The sequence below is a fragment of the Cygnus olor genome, chromosome 4 (genome assembly GCF_009769625.2).
Source record: "Cygnus olor isolate bCygOlo1 chromosome 4, bCygOlo1.pri.v2, whole genome shotgun sequence".
In the NCBI taxonomy this organism is placed as follows: Eukaryota; Metazoa; Chordata; class Aves; order Anseriformes; family Anatidae; genus Cygnus; species Cygnus olor.
The window spans coordinates 2,843,517-2,862,319 of record NC_049172.1 but is presented as its reverse complement, the minus strand read 5'-3'; positions in this window follow the sequence as shown (position 1 = coordinate 2,862,319).

Genomic DNA, 18,803 nt, shown 5'->3' with positions numbered 1-18,803 from the left:
GACAACTAAAGGAGTGGAAGGGACAGGTAATTTTGGAAAGTTTGCAAACTTTCTCTGCAGTATGGTGATACCTCTGTGTTGTGCAGCGGTGGGCAACGCAGTGACCTTCAAGACGGCACCAACGGGGGCAAGATAAGCATGTCAGCGCAAGGCTGCAAATCAACCGAGCTAAAAGATGGGGCTGGGATGCAGCATCACGCTGCCCTGCCTTTCCTGCTTTGGTGCCTGAGCAGCACGCTCCACCACACAGGCATCTTGGCTGACTCGGTGGTTTTACAGTGTGCTCCAGTGCACCGTGTCATTTGCCCATTGAGATACTGGTGGGGAGGGCTTTACTTGCAAATTTTTGATTCGGGGAGGTTTCTGATGTCTCATATGAAAATATTAGTGCCTGACTAGTCTGTTCCTCATTTTTGGAGCTGTACTACTTTACATAAATGACAGTGTTTTAATTGGGCCATTCATTCATTGAGGTAATAGGACACCTGGGGTTTTGCATCTAGGTTTCTCGCGTCCCAAGTGATGGGCTAAATGCTAGCTAGTGTTAGTCTTTGTTGTCTCTCAGTGGAGGCCAGGTTCTGCCTTCTCCACACAAGCCAGTTAACTTCTGCTTTGAAACTCATCTCCTGCAATTGTTTGTGTCACCAGCAGAATTTGCGTGCTGGGCAAGTTGTCCTCAGTTCGGCAGCCCTGTGCACACGAAGGAGAACAGCCTCTGCTTAGCACTCTCACTGCAGGTGGTCTGGGAGTGCTAACTTGGCAGAGTGATATTAAAATGGTGCCTGTAATCCAGTGCTGTACACTGCGGGATGCAAGCTTGTTTTGTTCTTTGGAAGAGCTTAAGGGGTGGATGATAAATTGACCTGTGAGGCAAAGCCTGGGCTGTAGTATATATTTGATCTAGACTGACACACTTGCAAGTTTTTGTCCTCCTTTTTAATGTGATCTGTGTTTGCTGCCTATATCCCTTTGTAGTGTAGAACACAACCTTACCCACGTGAATAAATAAATCATCAGCCCTTTTGCCACGTGCATACAAACAGATATGGCTAGCTCAGGTTTGAACTGGGGGTCACATTTGCTCGGATTTTTGCAGGGTTATTTCTAGTCCTTTCCAGCCAGGGTTCACTACCAACTATATGATCTCTAATTTTAAAGAAGATTCTGTCTATGCTCTTAGGAGCTTGTCATTTTACACATAGCAAACTTCAAGGGCTCCAAGCAAGATCATCCAGTTTTTGACCTTGAGTAAAATGGAGGAAATGGGTAAATTACAGTATTCTTTATTCATTGTTTTTAATGTTGCTGTCTTGGTGAAAAGGAAAATTGCTAAATATATAGTGATGGGCGATGAGGATCGTTTGATGAACTTATTTTTTTTTTGAGTTATTTGATGAGTTACAGTAAGGCTTCCAATTATTTCCTGTGTACTTTTGCAAGGATACAATTTTGGTCATGATCTCTGCAATACATTTTCCAGTCTCCATAATGGCAAGATGTTGTTTGGGAAAGTGGTTCGGACAGCTCCGTTTTTGTATGGTCTTTGTTTCCAAGGCCCCCAGGAAGTCAGAGTTTTTCAGAAATTATTTCTTTTAGAAAGACCCCGCTTTTAAAGTGATGATGGTGATTAATCCAGGCAGACAGCCGCCTTTATGTTAGCTATGAACCAGGACCGTTTCTTGTTAGCTGTTTGAAAAGGCAGGCTCTTCTTCCTCATCTTCCACAAGAACTAATGGAAATTGAAGGCACTTCAGGAACAAATTCATGGTAATATATTCATTTTTGTGTGTCAGATGGTTCTCTTGATTCTGGGAGCGCTTTGTTTCACATAGCTGAAGGTGTAATGTTATGGACAAGCTCTGTTACATGGTGGGACAGATTTCATAGTGAAAGGAAAAGCTGTGAGTCAGATATACTCTCCCATATTTAGCTCGAGACGTGTAGTTGCCTCTGCAAATTTATACTCTTCCGTATTTAGCTCGAGACATGCAGTTGCCTCTGCAAATGAGCTTCAGATCTAGACTGTTTTTGTCTTTAGTACAAATACAGAATCAGACCAGCTCCTTTAATTCAATGTGAATAGAGTTCTGGCCTAGCAGACCTGTGCAGATCAGTGTTACCATAGCCCAAATCATTTCAGTCTCTCACGGTAAGAAAATAATTTACTCAGGGTCACATTTGTGCTTTTCAAGTGCAGTTCTGTGGAAGTGACCTGAAAATCCTTATGACAAGAAGCCAAGTTGCTTTTTGACAGGCCATTCCAATAAACTTCCTAAAGTCAGAATTGGCATCTTAAATGTCTGAATGTTTTAAAAGCACTAGCCATTAAAAATAAGCAGGACTCTTAATATGAAAATGTAAAGTAAATGAAGTAAAGGTAAAAATGGCATTCCACAGTCTTTGAAATGTCCATAGACATTGGAAGTGTGTATGATGGCAGTGTTCTCATGTGCTTTTTGTGTCTATGAAAAAAACCCTAAAAGTTGTCTTTCCTAACAGTAATACTGTAATATAAGGCTAAAGACTTGTGTTTAGCAAATGAGATCCACATTATGTTTTAGGTCATAGACAATAAGCTACATCCTGTATGATTTCTGACTAATTTTTGTCTTTAGTGGACTCAAAAATGACTGCTTTTAAATTGGTATTATATAGAAAAGATAGCTTTAATAGGTTTTGAAATGCTTGTAAAAGGTCACCAGGCAGATGCTTGCTGAAGAATATAACTATTAATCCCAAAGCAGCAGAAAGCCATGAGGCAGGGCCCTTCGGCGGTGGTTTACATCCTGGTCAGAGGCCTGCTCCATGTCACAGGGTTTGGTCTTGAGGCTTTGCTTTGTGGCTTTTCTGTATCATGTAGGGAAATTGTTTCTTCACTTCTTGTGCCTCAGGGGCCTTTGGAGCTTGTCAGGTGCTTTCCGTAGAAATGCCCTGGTAGTCTGTATCTTTGGGCTGCCAACAGTTTTGTGGTGCTTGTGATAACCGAGAGCATCGCGGTCTGTCTTATCCTGACTGGCAGCCGAGCAGCGGGATGGGGGCTGGAGGTGCAGAGGAGGGCTCTGCGCTCACAGTTAGTCCTTTGCTTCCTCTCACCGGTGTCAGTGCGTTTCATGTCGTTTTCTGCAGGCTGTTATCTTAAGGGCATTTACAGGTGTGTTGATAAAACTGGATCCAGCTGTCCTTGGTAAGCTGTTCAAAGAGTTGTGTGTGGAAAGATGACTGTGGATAATGATTATTGTTGATATCCCGAAGAGAGTAAATGTTTGCGTTGAACTGGATGCTAACTGCAGCACTTGCAGCAAGAACAACGGTGTGTTTTAGCCATCCCAAAATGTTGTGCTCAGGCTGCCGTGATGCTGAAAGAACTGTATTTTGCGTCCCTCGCTGCCTTAGCGTTGTGTGACCAGGAGAGGGGGATCGTTTGCCGTTCATTTCCACAGGCACCCGTGGTGGGGAGCACAGCACTGTGCGTCTATCTCGACTCCATGTTTCCTACAGAAATGCAGCAGTAACTGGATCTGTCTTTCTTGCATGTGAAAGCTTGAATTTTGGCTGTTTAGGACCTGAGAGGTCAGTCGGAAGGGATGCTGGGCACAGAGCGAGGGGCGGCTGCTCTCCGTGGTGCTGCCCAACACAATGCAACTCAATGCAATGCCCAGCCACAGCAAAACCCTGCCCTGGCAAAACCCCGCTGTCCTTTCTCATTTTCTCTCTGTTTTTGCCAAATGTGTCCTAAGGGTGTTGCTAGGCTGCGTGTGTGTAGGACAGAGGGATTTGGTACACTGTAGGCAGTAACACTGTTTTCTATATTAGTTTGATCATACTTCAGGGCACAAAAGTAAAGGAATCTTAGTCGTCTTCTGTGAGGAAAAGGTGAAAAACACCTAGTTTAGAAGAAGAGTTTAGAACAGTCAGACGCATTTCTCCATTTCTCTGTATATTTGTTAAGTATAGTTGTAAATTTTGAGGGGGTCTTTAAAAATTGTCTTTGAGAGCTCTTTTGAGAACTCTTAATACAAAATTTCCTCACGTGCTTTTATAAATGAGTATTAGGTATGTCTGCTCTCACTATAAACAGTGGAAAAATGTGTTGGAAAGACTTCCTAAATGATACACCTCTTCACCAAAAGTATCCAAGGAGATAATGCATTATTTAACTCTTTATGTTCTTATAGCAGTAAGTGAGAGCAAATGAGAAAGAAAATAGCATTATTGGCTTTAGAGCAGGTATACAAGGCTTCTGAATGTTGTTACTTAAGGCACATTGGTGCTGATGCGTTTTAGAAGTTGTGTAGTTAGACTGTTCTTATGAGGTTAAAAAAGAGGAACAAAGATGATTGGTTACGTGTAGTCATTTTATTTTTGACATCTACTTGCACTACTGTGATCCAAACATTCAGGCTCCAAGTGTATTACAGCTGGTAGCTGAAATCCAAATATAGTCCAATCCATTAGTCCTGATGTTGTATAGGTGACAGAAATGACATTTTAGATAGCATATATACATAGTAGACAGGAATATAAAGATGCATCACTCAGTCATCATCTTTTTCCATACCTTGCACACTGTAACTTCACTGTTGGTGAGGCACACTGTGAAGTTTAATTATGTTGTTTAATGTTGGAAGGCTCATTCTGTGGGTCAGACTGTAAAAAATATTGGTATATGTAGCAGATGCTCAGGCTTTTATTCTGATAGTTAAGGACATGTAAACTTATCATTCAAAGTAGACAGGGCCCATTCAAATGTGAATGCACATAACCTGGTCCTACCCCGAAGTGTAGGGGCACTTTTACATTTGCCAGCAGGAGCGCTTAAGCAGAGCTGATTATGTGCAGCATCTAGGTTGCAACTGAAAGGATTTAAAGTGGATGAGATCTGGGTCATGTTGGCTTGCGGACTTTCGAAGCCGTGGCAGCCAAGTCAGTTTTCCTGTTGTGTGTTCTTATTTTAAAACGTATTTCTTTTTTCAGTATTAGTATCGTTTGTAAAGTTATTTTATTCGTATTACCCCCAAAGGACAACTTGAGACCATTTCCTTGTGTCCTATCACTTGTCACTTGCGAGAAGGGACCGGCACCCTGCTTGCTGTTGCCTCCTTTCAGGTAGCTGTAGTGAGCAATGAGGTCTACCCTCAGCCTACTCTTCTACCAGGCTAAACAACCCCAGTGCCCTCAGTCGCTCCTCATAACTCTTGTTTTTTTGGACCCTTCACCAACTCTGCTCTTCTCTGGACACACAGGAGTAACTCCATGTCCTTGTAGTGAGGGGCTCAAAACTGAACACAGTATTTGAGGTGTAGTCTCACCAATGCCATGTACAAGGGGACAATCACTTCCCTGGTCCTGCTGCCCACACCATTTCTGATGCCGGCCAGGATGCTGTTGGCCTTCTTGGCCACCTGGGCATGCTGTTGGCTCATGTTCAGCCATCTGTGGACCAGCACCCCCAGGTCCTTCTCTGCTGGGCAGCTTTCCAGCCACTCTTCCCCAGGCCTATACCGCTGTGTGGGGTTGTTAGGACACAAGTGCAGCACCCAGAATTGAGCCTTGCTGAACGTCAGGCAGTTGGATGCAGCCCATCGATCTTGCTTATCCAGATCCCTCCCCAAAGCCTTCCCACCCTTAGGCACATCCAGTCCTGCCTAACTGGGTGTCATCTGCAAACTCACTGAGGGTGCATTTGATCCCCTTGTCCAAATAATTGATAAAAATGTTAAACAAAATTCATCAATAACTCTTGTGTAGTCGGCAGAGCAGAGAGCCAGCCCAGCACGCTGCACCTGCAAAAGATGGGGCCATGTCTGGGTGACTGGCTGAGCCCCTCACAGCAGGTTCAACAGGAGTAAGTGCAGTGACTGCGAGGAGGGAGCCTACAGAAAGTACTGCGTGTTTTGGGAATCAGACATGGCAGATGTGCAACACCTTCAGGGTGATCCCTGGGCTCCTTCTTCATATTAATAGCAACTTCAACCCCCATGAGATCAAAACTGAACACAATACTCAAAGATGAAAGAAGGTAAGGCGGGAAGGCGAGGGCAGGACGGAAGATGAGAAGGCACGTTGCAGTGCAGAGCTAAATGATCGTGGTCCTGAACCAAAGTCCATTTAAATCAATAAAATGTCTGCTGTTGCCCTTAGCAAGCTATTGGGTCAGGCCTTGTTTGACTTAGTTAAAATAGAATGTGATGCCAATGCGTCCAATCAATATGAGAACTAAAATAAGTAAAGTGATATTCAGAATTAATGCAGCTAAGCTGTCGTCAGAAAACTGCAAAACGGGCACTCTTGCCGGAAATATATATCTCTAGTTTATTTAAGATTCTGAAGAAAAAGAACATGCTTCTTGAGCTGCTAACTTTGGCACAGCTGCAGTGTCTTTTCCTCATGTCTGGGATGTTCAAATAAACTAGAGACATCAGTCTCTGAAGGGGTTTTCTCAATCCCATTCTTGTTCAGGAAGCTGGTGATGTGCGCAAAGTATTGCTTTGTCATGGCACAGCTTGGACAGTAATAAAGGATGAGTGCAAGGACTTCTGTGATTTGGCAATGGCAGTTTTCGCATCTTGCCTTGTTTTCTGGTTTTAAGCACCTGCCTGTGACAGTGGTACCTTGAACGAGTAGTTAAGCTGAAGAACTCTGCCTTAATATGTTACGGATGCTGGAAATTTAGACAGGTTCAGAGAGAGACTGGATAAGTTCATGGATAATAGCCTTTGAGGATTACTAATTAAATTGAAATAGCTAGCACGGATGTCCATCAATCTGCAGTGACTGGAACCTGGGAGTGTACTTGAAGAAAATATCATTCATTTGCCCTCTTCTCTTTGCTAGTTATCTGATTTTTGTTGGAGACAAAAGACTTTGATCTCATCCGATAATGACTGCTCTTAAGTTCTTAGAAGCAAACATTTAACCATACTATTTCAATTTCTTCAACTGTAACATAGTAAAAATTAATTTTTTAAAGAGATAAATACTTCCAGTATCTCTTTCAAAGGTAGCTAAGCAGTATCTTTTTCTCTGGTGTGATCAATAATTATATTTAAAGTTCCTGTCAGTGTTGAACTGAACACCTTCAAGACAGAAATCCACTCTGCAAGGAAGGGTATAGTATTGCAAATATTACTGTGTCATCTTCCATATGTTTTTAGTACTCGCCACTGAAAGTCTCAGTGCAGTGAATTGTACCCAGGTTGTGTAACAGAAAAGAAGGGGAAGTCATTCCTGGGGTCTAATTTATGTGTATTACTATATGTGCTCTAAGTTGCTCTTTTTCATTTCTTGTTTTATACTGTTTCTTTTCAATTAATAAAATAGATGTGATCAAGGGACAGAAAAAAGCCAGAGCGTAGTTTCATGAATCACTTTTTCAGTACCAACACAGTGATGCTAATGTCTGGCCCAGAGCTTTCTGGAACACGTTGTCCTCACGTATTCATTGATGTGAGTGTGTGTAGCCTTTTTTAACCTTAATATTTTTTGTTTCAGAAAAATATGCAATAAAATATGTAAATTAAGGATATGTGATTGTTAACTGACTTGCAGGGTTATTGTATGTTTAGAGTTAGGTCATTTGCTACTGTATAAATAATAAGTAAGTGTGGTTTGGGCAAGAAGTGAGGCAGGTGGCAGTTTATAAATGTAGTGTATATTTTCATAGTTTTGTGCTTTCCACAAGACTTGGTTTGCCTCCTATTCTAGGAATGTGTAATTCTGTAGATATGGAAATGGCTGAGTATGCTAGAACGCACAATCCATCCAAATCTGTTTAAATAGTTGAATTAAGTAAATTATTACGCTGCTCTGGCACTCCAAATATTTTTGTCTCTGTCCATCTTCTCCACACTCATTCGTCAAGAGGCAGCTTTCACAGGATGATTTCCTGACCAAAGCGGGGAGGATGCTTGCTTCTGACATCGAACTCTGCTAGAGCACCAACAGAGAGGGGAGGTCAACATTGTGTTTGTGAGGAGAGGTGAGCTAATTTGCCAAGTCAGCTCTTGCTAGGTCACCAAAGGCTGGGTGTTCACATCTCCAGACCTGCTTAGCATACCCTGCCTTTCAGCAAGGACGGGTATAAATCACTGCACATCTTGGACAGACAGAGGCTGTGGTTGTATCATTGCGGAGCAACACGTAGATGTGCTTGTTCAATATTACATACAACTTATGCAGCACATCACCTTGGAGGGAACCTAGCTGCCCAACAGAATTCTGATCTGCCTTTTCCAGAAGCGTCTTCCTCGGTGCTAGACAAAAGTTGAATTGCCCAGCTTTTGTTGCTGCAAAATTATTGTCTTATAATGGGACAGACCTTTCCCATTTTTAGCTGTTTGAAAAACTGTTTGAAACTGTGATTTCCAGCTTGTTTCCCGAATGTGCTAGCGACATAGATCTAGGAAGGATGGTCTCCATTCTGGCTTTGAGTTGTGAAAGGCTCCATCATTTCCTCCCTTTTTTTGTAACTCTGGGAAATGATGAGAACAGATTTGAGTCACACTTTCTGGTGTTATTTCTAGGCTTGGTTTTAACCTTCTTCTTGTACTGCCCACGTGATTTATGCGGAGAGAACCTCATCTTTACGGGATGGACCCCTATTAGTGGATGTGCTTCAGGGAAGATAATCACTTGTTTACATCCTCTCCTCTTGTACTCAATTACTGTTGATTTTCATCCGGTAGGTTTCTGTAGACAGAAAATGATGATTTGTTCAGTAAATCATGTTTCTCTACCTGAAAGCTGGCAGTAAAACCCAAGTGCAGTTCATAGCTGTGACTAATAAAGCACTGCAGTGCAGGAGCGTGCTGTCTCAGCTGGTGGGTCAGGTTAAAACAACTAAACCTGGGGACTGTTAAATTGGGAGATCAGGTCAGGAAGTTAATGATTTATGCCAATTTGTAAACCAGGCAAATAGGCACTGTAACCCTAATTAAGTGCCCACACAGCCGTGGATTGCATGGTGGGGTTAGTCACTTGGAGCCCATTCACAGATCACACAGGACGTTGTACAGGTTGAGGTCTTAAAAGCTTTATTATCCCAAATGAGAATTTGTTGGATCTCAGGAGTTAGGTATTTTTGCATTTGGAGTTAATGATGACAAATGCATTGCAGGGAAAAAAAATCAAAAACAAAACAAAAAAAACACCGCCATTTTCCCAGTGTTGTGTTCTTTTTAGGTTGTTGTGCATCTGCCCACTTTCCCACTCCCCTCCTACATACCGTTTGTGGCAGCAGCACTGTGTTTTCTACTTATCTTATGTAGCAGCTTCATGATATGTTTTCTGCATTTAGGGGGAAATTGCTCAGTCTCCATTTTTGCTGAACAGATCTTGAAAATTCAATCTTCTCATTGATGTCAGCAGCAGGATTTCTGTTTGTTAAGATCAGTAAAATGCCGTATTTGCAGGGCACTGGCTGGCCATTTGCTACTTTGATTAGGTAAAATCTCTCTATCTTGTAACAGAATGCTTCTTTCCTGCAGGGGACATTAGCTGTGTCACGTACAAGTGACACATGCTTTATGTATCCCAGATTGGATATGTTCTTTCCAAAATAACCTATTGAAAGCTACTTCTTTTTTGCCACACCGTGATTAAATACTTTCATGTCTCTTTGAGGTGAGGGAGAAAATGTTTATGGTACATAATGGCGAACTCACAGGACTGAGCTGAAGTTCTTGGTCAGTGATCTTCTGAAGAATAGCTGCCATTTCATTTGGGCTTACTTGGTACCAAGTGTTCAAGCGTCTGATTTTGTTCTCTCGTGAAACATGGGTTACAGAGAACATCAAGTCCTTTATTGTCTTTAAGTGAATTTCGTGAAAAAAATACATCTTTGAGACTAAGCTGTTGAATGTGCAGGAATCAATTATTATGATGACAAACATGACTAAATATATAAATATAAAATAATAAACACGACTCCTATAAACCCTCCTGTGCCTTAAACCCCACTGCATGCTTTATATATCAGGATTTAAGCATTTAGTGGCTTAAGAAGACCTTAAAAATTAGGGAAATGGGAAGACCAGGACTTCTAAGCACGGTGGCCTGTGATTTGGTCTTACTTTCAAATTTCTTGCTTAAGATCCCATGAAAAATTTGCTTTATAAGGTAAGCATTCAAAATTTGCTGGAATCATCTCTTCTACCATAGTGTCATTCTTTGAGCACCCCAAATCGTCAATCCAGTTGCCCACCATAGGATGAAGTTTGTGGATAGGTCTGAATAGTTAGTAGCTGGTTGTGTTTTATTTTACCTTTCTCTTCTATGGCGTTATTTTATTTGCAGACAGGTATCTGGCAAATGAATAGGTGGTAGCTTTGAATATGTTTCTGAGCATGCTGCAGATGAAGATGTGTGCTTCCTCATAGTGTCACGAAGGCAGAGTTGTAGAGTGCTGGCTGTTCATTTCTGGTGCACAAGTGATGCTACCTGGGAGGTTCGTACCACGTTACCAAGGGAAGGCAAGCTACACTCCTGTTAGAGAATCCAGTTGTCTCCCTTATTTTATCCCTTTCCTTGCTTCCCCTAGCTTTGCTGGTGGCTGTTATTGCTGCTGGTGCTTGTGTTCTTGTCACTGGTTTTGTCTAGCCTGGTTTCTTGCAAATGGGAACAACCAGGCAAAAATCAGCCTGTATGGCCAGAGGTTTGCTAGCACTCTGAGTCCCATTTCTTCTGATGTCTTCTCCCAGTAGAGAAATATATTTTTAATTGAGCGCACAGCTCACTGGCTCAAACACAAAATAGATGCCTCTATAATGCTTCATAGTTTTCATATAAAAGTACTTTATGAAAATCCGGTCTTCAATATTTGTGAAATTGAAGTGAAATCTTGTAGTAATAGCACAAGGCGTAAGTAATGATTAGGCCCATGGTGATAATAAATTGTCTTGGTCTATGTGGACTGAGAATAACCAAGCTCTGTGTACAAAAATAATGTGATGTTGGGGTTGGTCCTGGTCCTTGATCTGCTGTCACACCAAGAGCTCACAAGGCATCTGTTAGTGTTTCAGTGGTACTGCCTTGTAGTGAAATTCACAGTGCTCAGCCTCAGCAGCCACACGGTCAAATTTAGTCTGAACTCAGGGAATACGTTGCAGAGTGGCAAAGAGCCCTCGTTTCTTTGATTTGGTGACTTTTGGTGCCGTTGCCAGTGAGCTGCTCTGTCCCTGGCTCCTCTGGGGTGGCCAAGCCAGGGCTGCCGACATCTCTACTGCGGCTCAGGGCAGCCATGTCCACCTCCCTCAGGACCAGTCTGGATCGGTGGTGTTGGAAGGAGCTGAAATGTGATCAGCCGTCTGCCGGGGACTAATGCAAAGGCTCTTCTTGTCTGCATGTGTCCCATTTTGATAAATAAACGTTTGATGCTAATAGCGATAACAGAGTTAACCCGGGGGGGTGGGAGCGGAGCTCTGATATGCTGGTTTTAGAGGGGGGATAAGCAGGGAGGGAATGGCAGACCCAGCTGTCTCTGATATTAATGCTATAAATTAGTGTCCCCAAAACAAATGACTGCGGGGGGCAGAGGGGATCAGCGTGTTCTTTCTGTCTCTTGTGGTCTCTCTATCCCCACAACTGCAATGATTCTTCCCCATCCTCAGCACAGGGCTTCGTAAGTGGTCTTAGGAAGCATCCGAAAGCAGCTTTTGGTGTTGAATAACAAAGAGCAGGCTCCGTGGCATTATTTTTACCTCCGTGGAGTTCGGCCAAGCGGGGCAGGCTGAGCCCAGCTTACACCCCCAGCAGCACCCCCTCCTCGCCGCATTCGGTGCAGCGCTCCTGATGCAGCCTCACGTGGCTGCACAACGGCACAATGAGGGCTTGAACACCACCAGCCCTGCTGTGGCGGCTCTCCGTGCTGCAGCAGGTGAGCGGTCTGATGCTGCTCTCTGAAGCCAGCGGCTCTCTCTCCCGCTCCCCTGGCACCGGCTGGATAAGGAGGGGACAGTCGTGAGGAAGAGGAGAGCAGGGAGGCACGGGCCAGGCTCCCGCACAGCCAGGCGCGGCGGCAGCAAGTCAGTAAGTCAGACTGCACCATTTTCTTCTCACCCTGCAGAAGGGCGATGTGAGGAGCTGCCTCCTCCCCCAGCTGGTGGTTATGCTGAAGTGGAGCCTCCCTCCCAGCCAGAAGACACAGCCTATCTGGAGGAATCCCAAAAGACCTTTCCAATTTGGTGGTGTGTGTTTAGAGGCCGATTCTCTTTTTTTTTTTTTCTTTCTTTCTTTCCCCCCAGCTAAGCTTGTCTTTGCTTGCAGCCAAGCTGAAGAGACTTCAGGCTGCTAGCAGATATTTGCCGGCTGCTCTCCGATTGCGTGCGTGCGGCTGTGAGCGCTTTCACACATTGCATGTGTGGACACGGCTCTCGAGCTTCTGAATTATGGGTGCTGCAGAGCTGTGACCTTCCCTGGGGAGTCGCAGGAGGAAGAGTGGATTACACCGCAAAGCACTGGCTTGCAGCCGGTGCCCTCCCGAAAAAATTAACTCACCTGGATATCCGCCTGTGGTGGAAACGGCTTCCCTGGAGCGGGTGTTCTCCGCTCCAAAATGGCTCATGCAGCCGCTTCCATTAAGAAAGTTCGAGAGTCCGAACTTGAAGAGAGGGAGAGAAACCTTGAGAAGGAGAGGAAAAGGCAGCGGAAAATCTCTAGGGCAGATCGGAAACGCAAGGTACGAGGGGAAAAACTGCCCCTTCTCCCTCTTCCCCCCATGCCCTTCCTTCTGTCTGTGTGGCACTTCCCAGGGGTTCATTGCCATGTGTAATGCTCTCTCTTTCATTTTCCTTCTCATTCATCTCATATTTGCCCTTTGCATCCCTTCCCATCCTCTGTGCCTTGCTGTGTACCTAGCCCAGCTGCAGTGAGATTCAGGTGCTGCCAGACATGGCAGCCCCCAGCTACACAGGGAACAGGCACATAAACGTGGCCGTGGGCACACCAGCACTGCCTTCCTCCCCAGCAGGGCTGGGGGTGGTTTCGGCACTCAGGAGCCAGGTGCTTCATGCCCCGAGCTGATCTGGAGAAGTTGGCAGGGAGGGAGGTGGCTGTGCTGGTGCTTTGCACTGCGACGGTGTGTTTCTGTGCTTCGTGGCAGCATTTCTCCCCCATTTGCCATTTTTAGCTCCAGTGCCCACATCGGTACCAAAAGCATTGATGCTAAATGCTGCACACAAGACCTTTTGTGTGGAACTAGGTGGATCAGCCGAGCTGTTCAGTGAGGTATCAGTAACCGATGCTGTGCTAGCAGCCGTGATTCAGTGTATTTACACTGCACACTGCAGGTGTATTTTTCTGGCTGTGGCCTGAAACAAGCCTGCAGTCTGTTGTCTTTTTGTGTCTATCGCTGCTGGCAATCTCTGATTCTGTTAAGGCACATCTATTTAGATGTTTCGGATTTTAGGGAGGTTTCTCCTAATTTATAATTAACTGTTGTTTTCTTTCTGTGCTAGAAATGTGGAATGAAGTCTGGTTAACTTGGAAAACAAACAAACCAACCACAGAATAAAAATAAAGAACATAGATGACTGATTTGCCAGATCACTCTATGGTTTCCAAGGACACAAGTAATGTACAGTGGTGGAGAAAACACTAAAGGACCCGAAGCTGCTGTTAAGGACAGCTCTAGGACTAGGCTGCATCAGGAGTGCCTGCATTAATGCCTCCTCACTGCTGGTTCTTTTCTCCCATCTCAGGAATCTCTAGACTGTGATATGCATTAACTCATTCACTGACACCATGTTTTGACCCATTCTTTATAAATATCTTGCAGAAGGGATAATACCAAGAGATGTAATCTGTCCTCTTTTTCGTTTCTGCTACGTTGCATGTAAACACAGAGCTCCCTGTGAAAGGGAAAAGAACAGAATCCAGCAATGCAACGTTTGAATTTACAGATCCTTTTGGCAAATGTCTAGGATTCAGAAGCCATCTGCTCCCTTGGCATACCTGAGAAATTCTGAATTCATTCTATTCTCAATCTTATGGATTTCATATGCAGAACTGCATAACTTAAATAAAATTACTGGGGCTGTTTTGATACCTTTGGGACCTGTGGGTCTGGTCTCCCTGACTTGTAAAAGGCTCTGTCTGCAGAGTTCATTAAGTTGCGGTATAATTCTCTTCATCAACACACGAAAGCCATTTCTAACGTATGCACTGCTTGGGTGCTGGGGCAGATTGTGATTACCGTCCTAATCCCCTAAATGGGACACTGCAGCATAAGGGAGTTTTTGTGATTACATTTTGGATGCTGGAATTCTCTGCAAAATAGCCTCCCCCTGCTTTTTTTCCCAATGTGTGTGTGTCTTTGCTGGAGGGTCTTTCTTCCACATTTGCCAGTACCCATCTCAGTTATCTAATCACAACGTGGTGTTTTTCCTGATTTTCACATCTCCTGTTTCATTCAAACGTGTATTCTACTACTTTAATTAAAGCGGGATAGAATTAATCGTGCCCCTTCTGCTCTCTCTTTTCCGAGAGTGCTGCATATCCCTGTCTGGCGGCAGGCAGGCTCAGGCTGTATTTGTGCTAGCGATAATGTATGGGGATGCAGGCTGCATGGCATTTTGAAATCTAGGAAATACCAGTAGGCTTTGCTGAGAAAATACAGGGAATGCTGTAATGTTTTGCTTGTCTTCCTTTTTAGTATTCAGCAGTGGCCCTTGCTCCTGTCTCCCTTTTACTGCAGCTGTACCTTGCTGTTACATAAACAAGTGCTTGGCTGCACCCTAAACTTGCCTTCAGATGGAATGGGCGTGGGCTGGGTCACGCATCTTCCCCTTGCTCCTTCTGCATGAGACATGCAGCAGCACAAGTACGGGTTTGTTTAGATCTGTATATCTGTATACATGCCCATACTGTGCAGAATGCATAGTCTAGCACAGCTTATATATATATATATATGTGAGTATGTATACACACACACATGCATAACATCCACAATATACACAAAATATATAACATTATATAGAATAGGTAACAGAATATGTATTTCTTCATCAATTTAGGTTTTATAGTTGTGATATCCATGTATAAGTGATAAACATATGTTTACGTATGCCACGTAAATTGCTAAGGAAATATAAATTGCTCAGTGCTGAAACGCGACCGTCTCCTAGTAGGTGCAGAGCGCTCCCAGTTTGCGTTGACTCCCTTGGAAAATGGAGGCTCCCAACAAATTGCATGTGTAGGCCCACGAGAGATGAAACGTAAATGAATATTGTTTGATTGCTGCCAGTACTTAAACTCCTTCAGCATATGGGGACATGGCCCCGGGTTTGTGGTTTATTTACAAGCTATTGCATTGCAGTGACTGGATTTTCAGTACAACAGAGATCTGTTTTGTTTGAGGGAACTATAGTAGGAGAGGGAGTATGCCAATAAGAAGTTACTGTGAACTGTCTTTTCAGAATCTCATGTATATATGTTATATGTGTACTGATAGACGCTGTATGCATGAAGTACTGGTGTGGCCTTGGGATGGAAACTTTCTGCCCCTGGAACACCCTGGTTATGCAAAAGGGGGCAATAAGGGACCGTGGCTTTATCTCTTCCAGTCTGCCAGCATACTGGGCAGCTGTTAGTGCTGTCCCGTGCTGCTTCTAGCTTCCAGGGATGCTGCAGGTGTGGGAGCTGCTTGTTCCCTGGAGTATTTTTGCCTCATGCTGTTTTGCAGTGCAGTCGGCTTCTGTCTTGATAGCTGCATCACAAGCCATGGCTGTAGTTTCTGTGCCTCTTGGGGAGGACCAGAATCTTCTTAAATGTCATTATTTCTGCTACTCGACGTGGCTCTGGACAGTAACAACGCCCTGGCCATTAGCAGAGTCAGGAAAAGGACCCACATCAGCAGCATTCTTGCTCAGACGGTGTCTTTCCAGGTCTTAGGCATCTGTAGTTGTTTAACAGATTAACAGAAGTATTCCACACCCATAAACAGGAAAAAAAGCTGTTTGGAAGCTGACATATTAAGACCCTCTCCTGCATTCTTTCTGAGACTGACCTGATTTTTAAAGCCACTTGACAAGGATTGCCTCAGCTCATCTTTCATCCAAATGGGCAATTTTCATTTATGCATGCAGTCTTTTCTTGCAGTGTTGAAAAACACATACTGATGCAAATGCAGCATAAAATTTGTGTGTGTAAACATAAAACCACTGGTCTGAATAGTTGTGTGGATACCTGAACGTATCAAGAACATTAAAAGCCAGATGCTAACAGAGGAGGCGAGCAGGTTAACATGCAAATGTAGATTGTATCGATGTTTAGGCATGACTAGTTCGCTTACAGCTGAACTCAGGATGTGCAAGGCCCAGCTCCGCTTGCCTCACAGTGTCTGTGTGAGATAGCTGAGTAGAGCTCATCTTTTGCAGAGTGTGGAAAATGAAGGGCTGTGGTTACGTGACGGTCACTCTCTGAGTCAGCGGCAAAGCTGGAGTTACAGCCTTGGAATCCAGCTTCCTAGCCCCTGGCACTATGTAACACACACTTGCTTTTCCCTGTCTATAATACTTTTCAAAGCAGACAGAGCTTCCTGTCTTTGCATGTGACAAGTGTTTAGAAAATTTAAAAACAAACAAACAGATCTCACCACAAATAACCCCTCAAACAACAACAACAAAGCTGTTATCAAAAATCGATTCAGCTGTCAAATAAAACTGATTTTTGAATGTACACAAATGGTAAGTTGATTCATGTTACCCTTTTACAGTCAGCACTGAGGACAGAGTTTGACCTCTGGGTTCTGCTGTCAATAAGAGGGTATTTATTTAGTATTTAAATATACAGTTTTACAAACTTTTTCTTTAAAGTTTTTAAGTATATATATACATATATATATATGTGTGTATATATATATATATATTAAAGGCCAGCCTTATGATTTCAGCATCCCTTAGCAACTTACTGTAAAATTTCCTGCAGTATCTGGAATATTCACCATTGCTGGCCAAAAGAGATTGGGGAACAACTGCGTATCAGTGAATTTTGTCCTTCAGTTGATACCCTAAGTACTGTTAAAGCTCACATATAGCTTCTGCTTCTAGGCAATATCTGCAGAGGGACAAGGATGGAGGGAGAAATAAGGAGCTGCTGCTGTCAGCAAAATTCAGGTGTATGTGTAAGAGTCAACACTAAATGGCTTCTATCACATAGCTGCAGAAGACAAAGATTGAATTTTCTTTGGGTTCCTTCAACATCAAGCCTTTTTCTCACATTATCAACTTCCTTTTGATGGACTGAATATTGGAAAGAAATCTCGTGTTCAGAAAATCATGTAGAAACTGATGTTGCATTTGTCTCAGAAGCAGACGGAAAAACCCATTTGAAATTCAAGCCTACTTTCGGCAGGGGAGGTGGGTGTTGGTGATGTCGTACAGGAGGCTGGCAGACGTGAGGCTCATCACTTTGGGAAGGGCCAAAGCTTCAGCGAGGAAAAGTAGGCATAAAGAAAATAATGGGTGCTTGGGCATGCTAGAAAGAAGTATCCCAAAGAGGAAAACGTGTTGAGGAACAGGCCTTCACTCTTGGTCACTTGGTGCATGGATGCCAAGCAAGCATCTCCTCTGGTGTGAACATCCTTCATATTGCAGCTTTAACCTTCCGTTGTTTCTTTAGCACTGAACATGTCTTGTCGGTTCAGTGTTCTGTTCGTTGCCTTGGCAAAGATCTTCGTGATTCACCAGAATTTCTAGATGTTTCAAATGCCTCTTCAACCACACACACACACACACAGACTAAATCTTTTTGGTGTTTCATAACCAAGTGTTTGCGTAGATGGTGCCTATTCCTGATGTCCTTTGAGCATTTACCTTCTGTGTCTCAAACGTCTGTTTTCATTATGTAGATATTTCTTGGGATGAAAATAATACCACACTGTTTGTTTCCTTTTTATAAAATGGAACCTCTTTTGATGACACTGTATTTCATAATAAATTGGTATTTGCTGCTTCAGTTTATAGGTGTCTATCTGAGAGGTGATGTGTGTGTAACTGCAACAGCGAAGCTTGCAAATACTTCGGATTTGGTGGTGATGTTCTGAATAATTTACCAAATGACTATTATAAGTTTAAATTAGTCCTGTGCAAGAGATTATACATCTGTTCACATCTGACATATTCACTGCACAGGAACTCTCAATGCGTTTGACTTGAATGTCCTGTGCAGTTTGTCCTAGGTGAGTTACCTGTGAAGTTCAGCGTGGGTTTAATCTAAAAGAGGAAAACCAACTGGGGCTCTAAAATAAGTGCTGATTAAGCCCTGTTCAGCCTTCTGTAGATAGGGAATGCTATAGTGCCAAGTATCATTATATGTATACTGTATACAAGTATATGTATACATATATGCATATGCATACAGTATATGTACACAAGTATATGCATACTGTATATGTATGCAAGTATACTGTAGTGCCAACTATCATTATTTGTCTAGTTTATTTTTCTTTGAGAACATTGCATTGTTTGCCGTAATTAAACTGGGAATAAATACACAATATTCTGAAATAAAGTGACCTAAGGGTTGTAGTAAAGACCGATGATATCCAGTTCCCTTGTTTCTGATGGGAAAGGAGCAATCTTCATTACAACTTTAAATCTACTCACCTTTATATAGGTTTGTTGCCTAACCATACCATGATTTATATGTGGCTTTTAAATTTAATTTCTGTGGTAATTTTTGAAAGACAAGGTTTATCTGGTCTCAATAAATCATATGTAGACTGCATTTGAAAACACAGATCCTTTACCTAAGCGTGTGTTTGGAACCTTGGGTGAACGTGCCTCTTTGCAGCTTTAAAATAAAAGAGA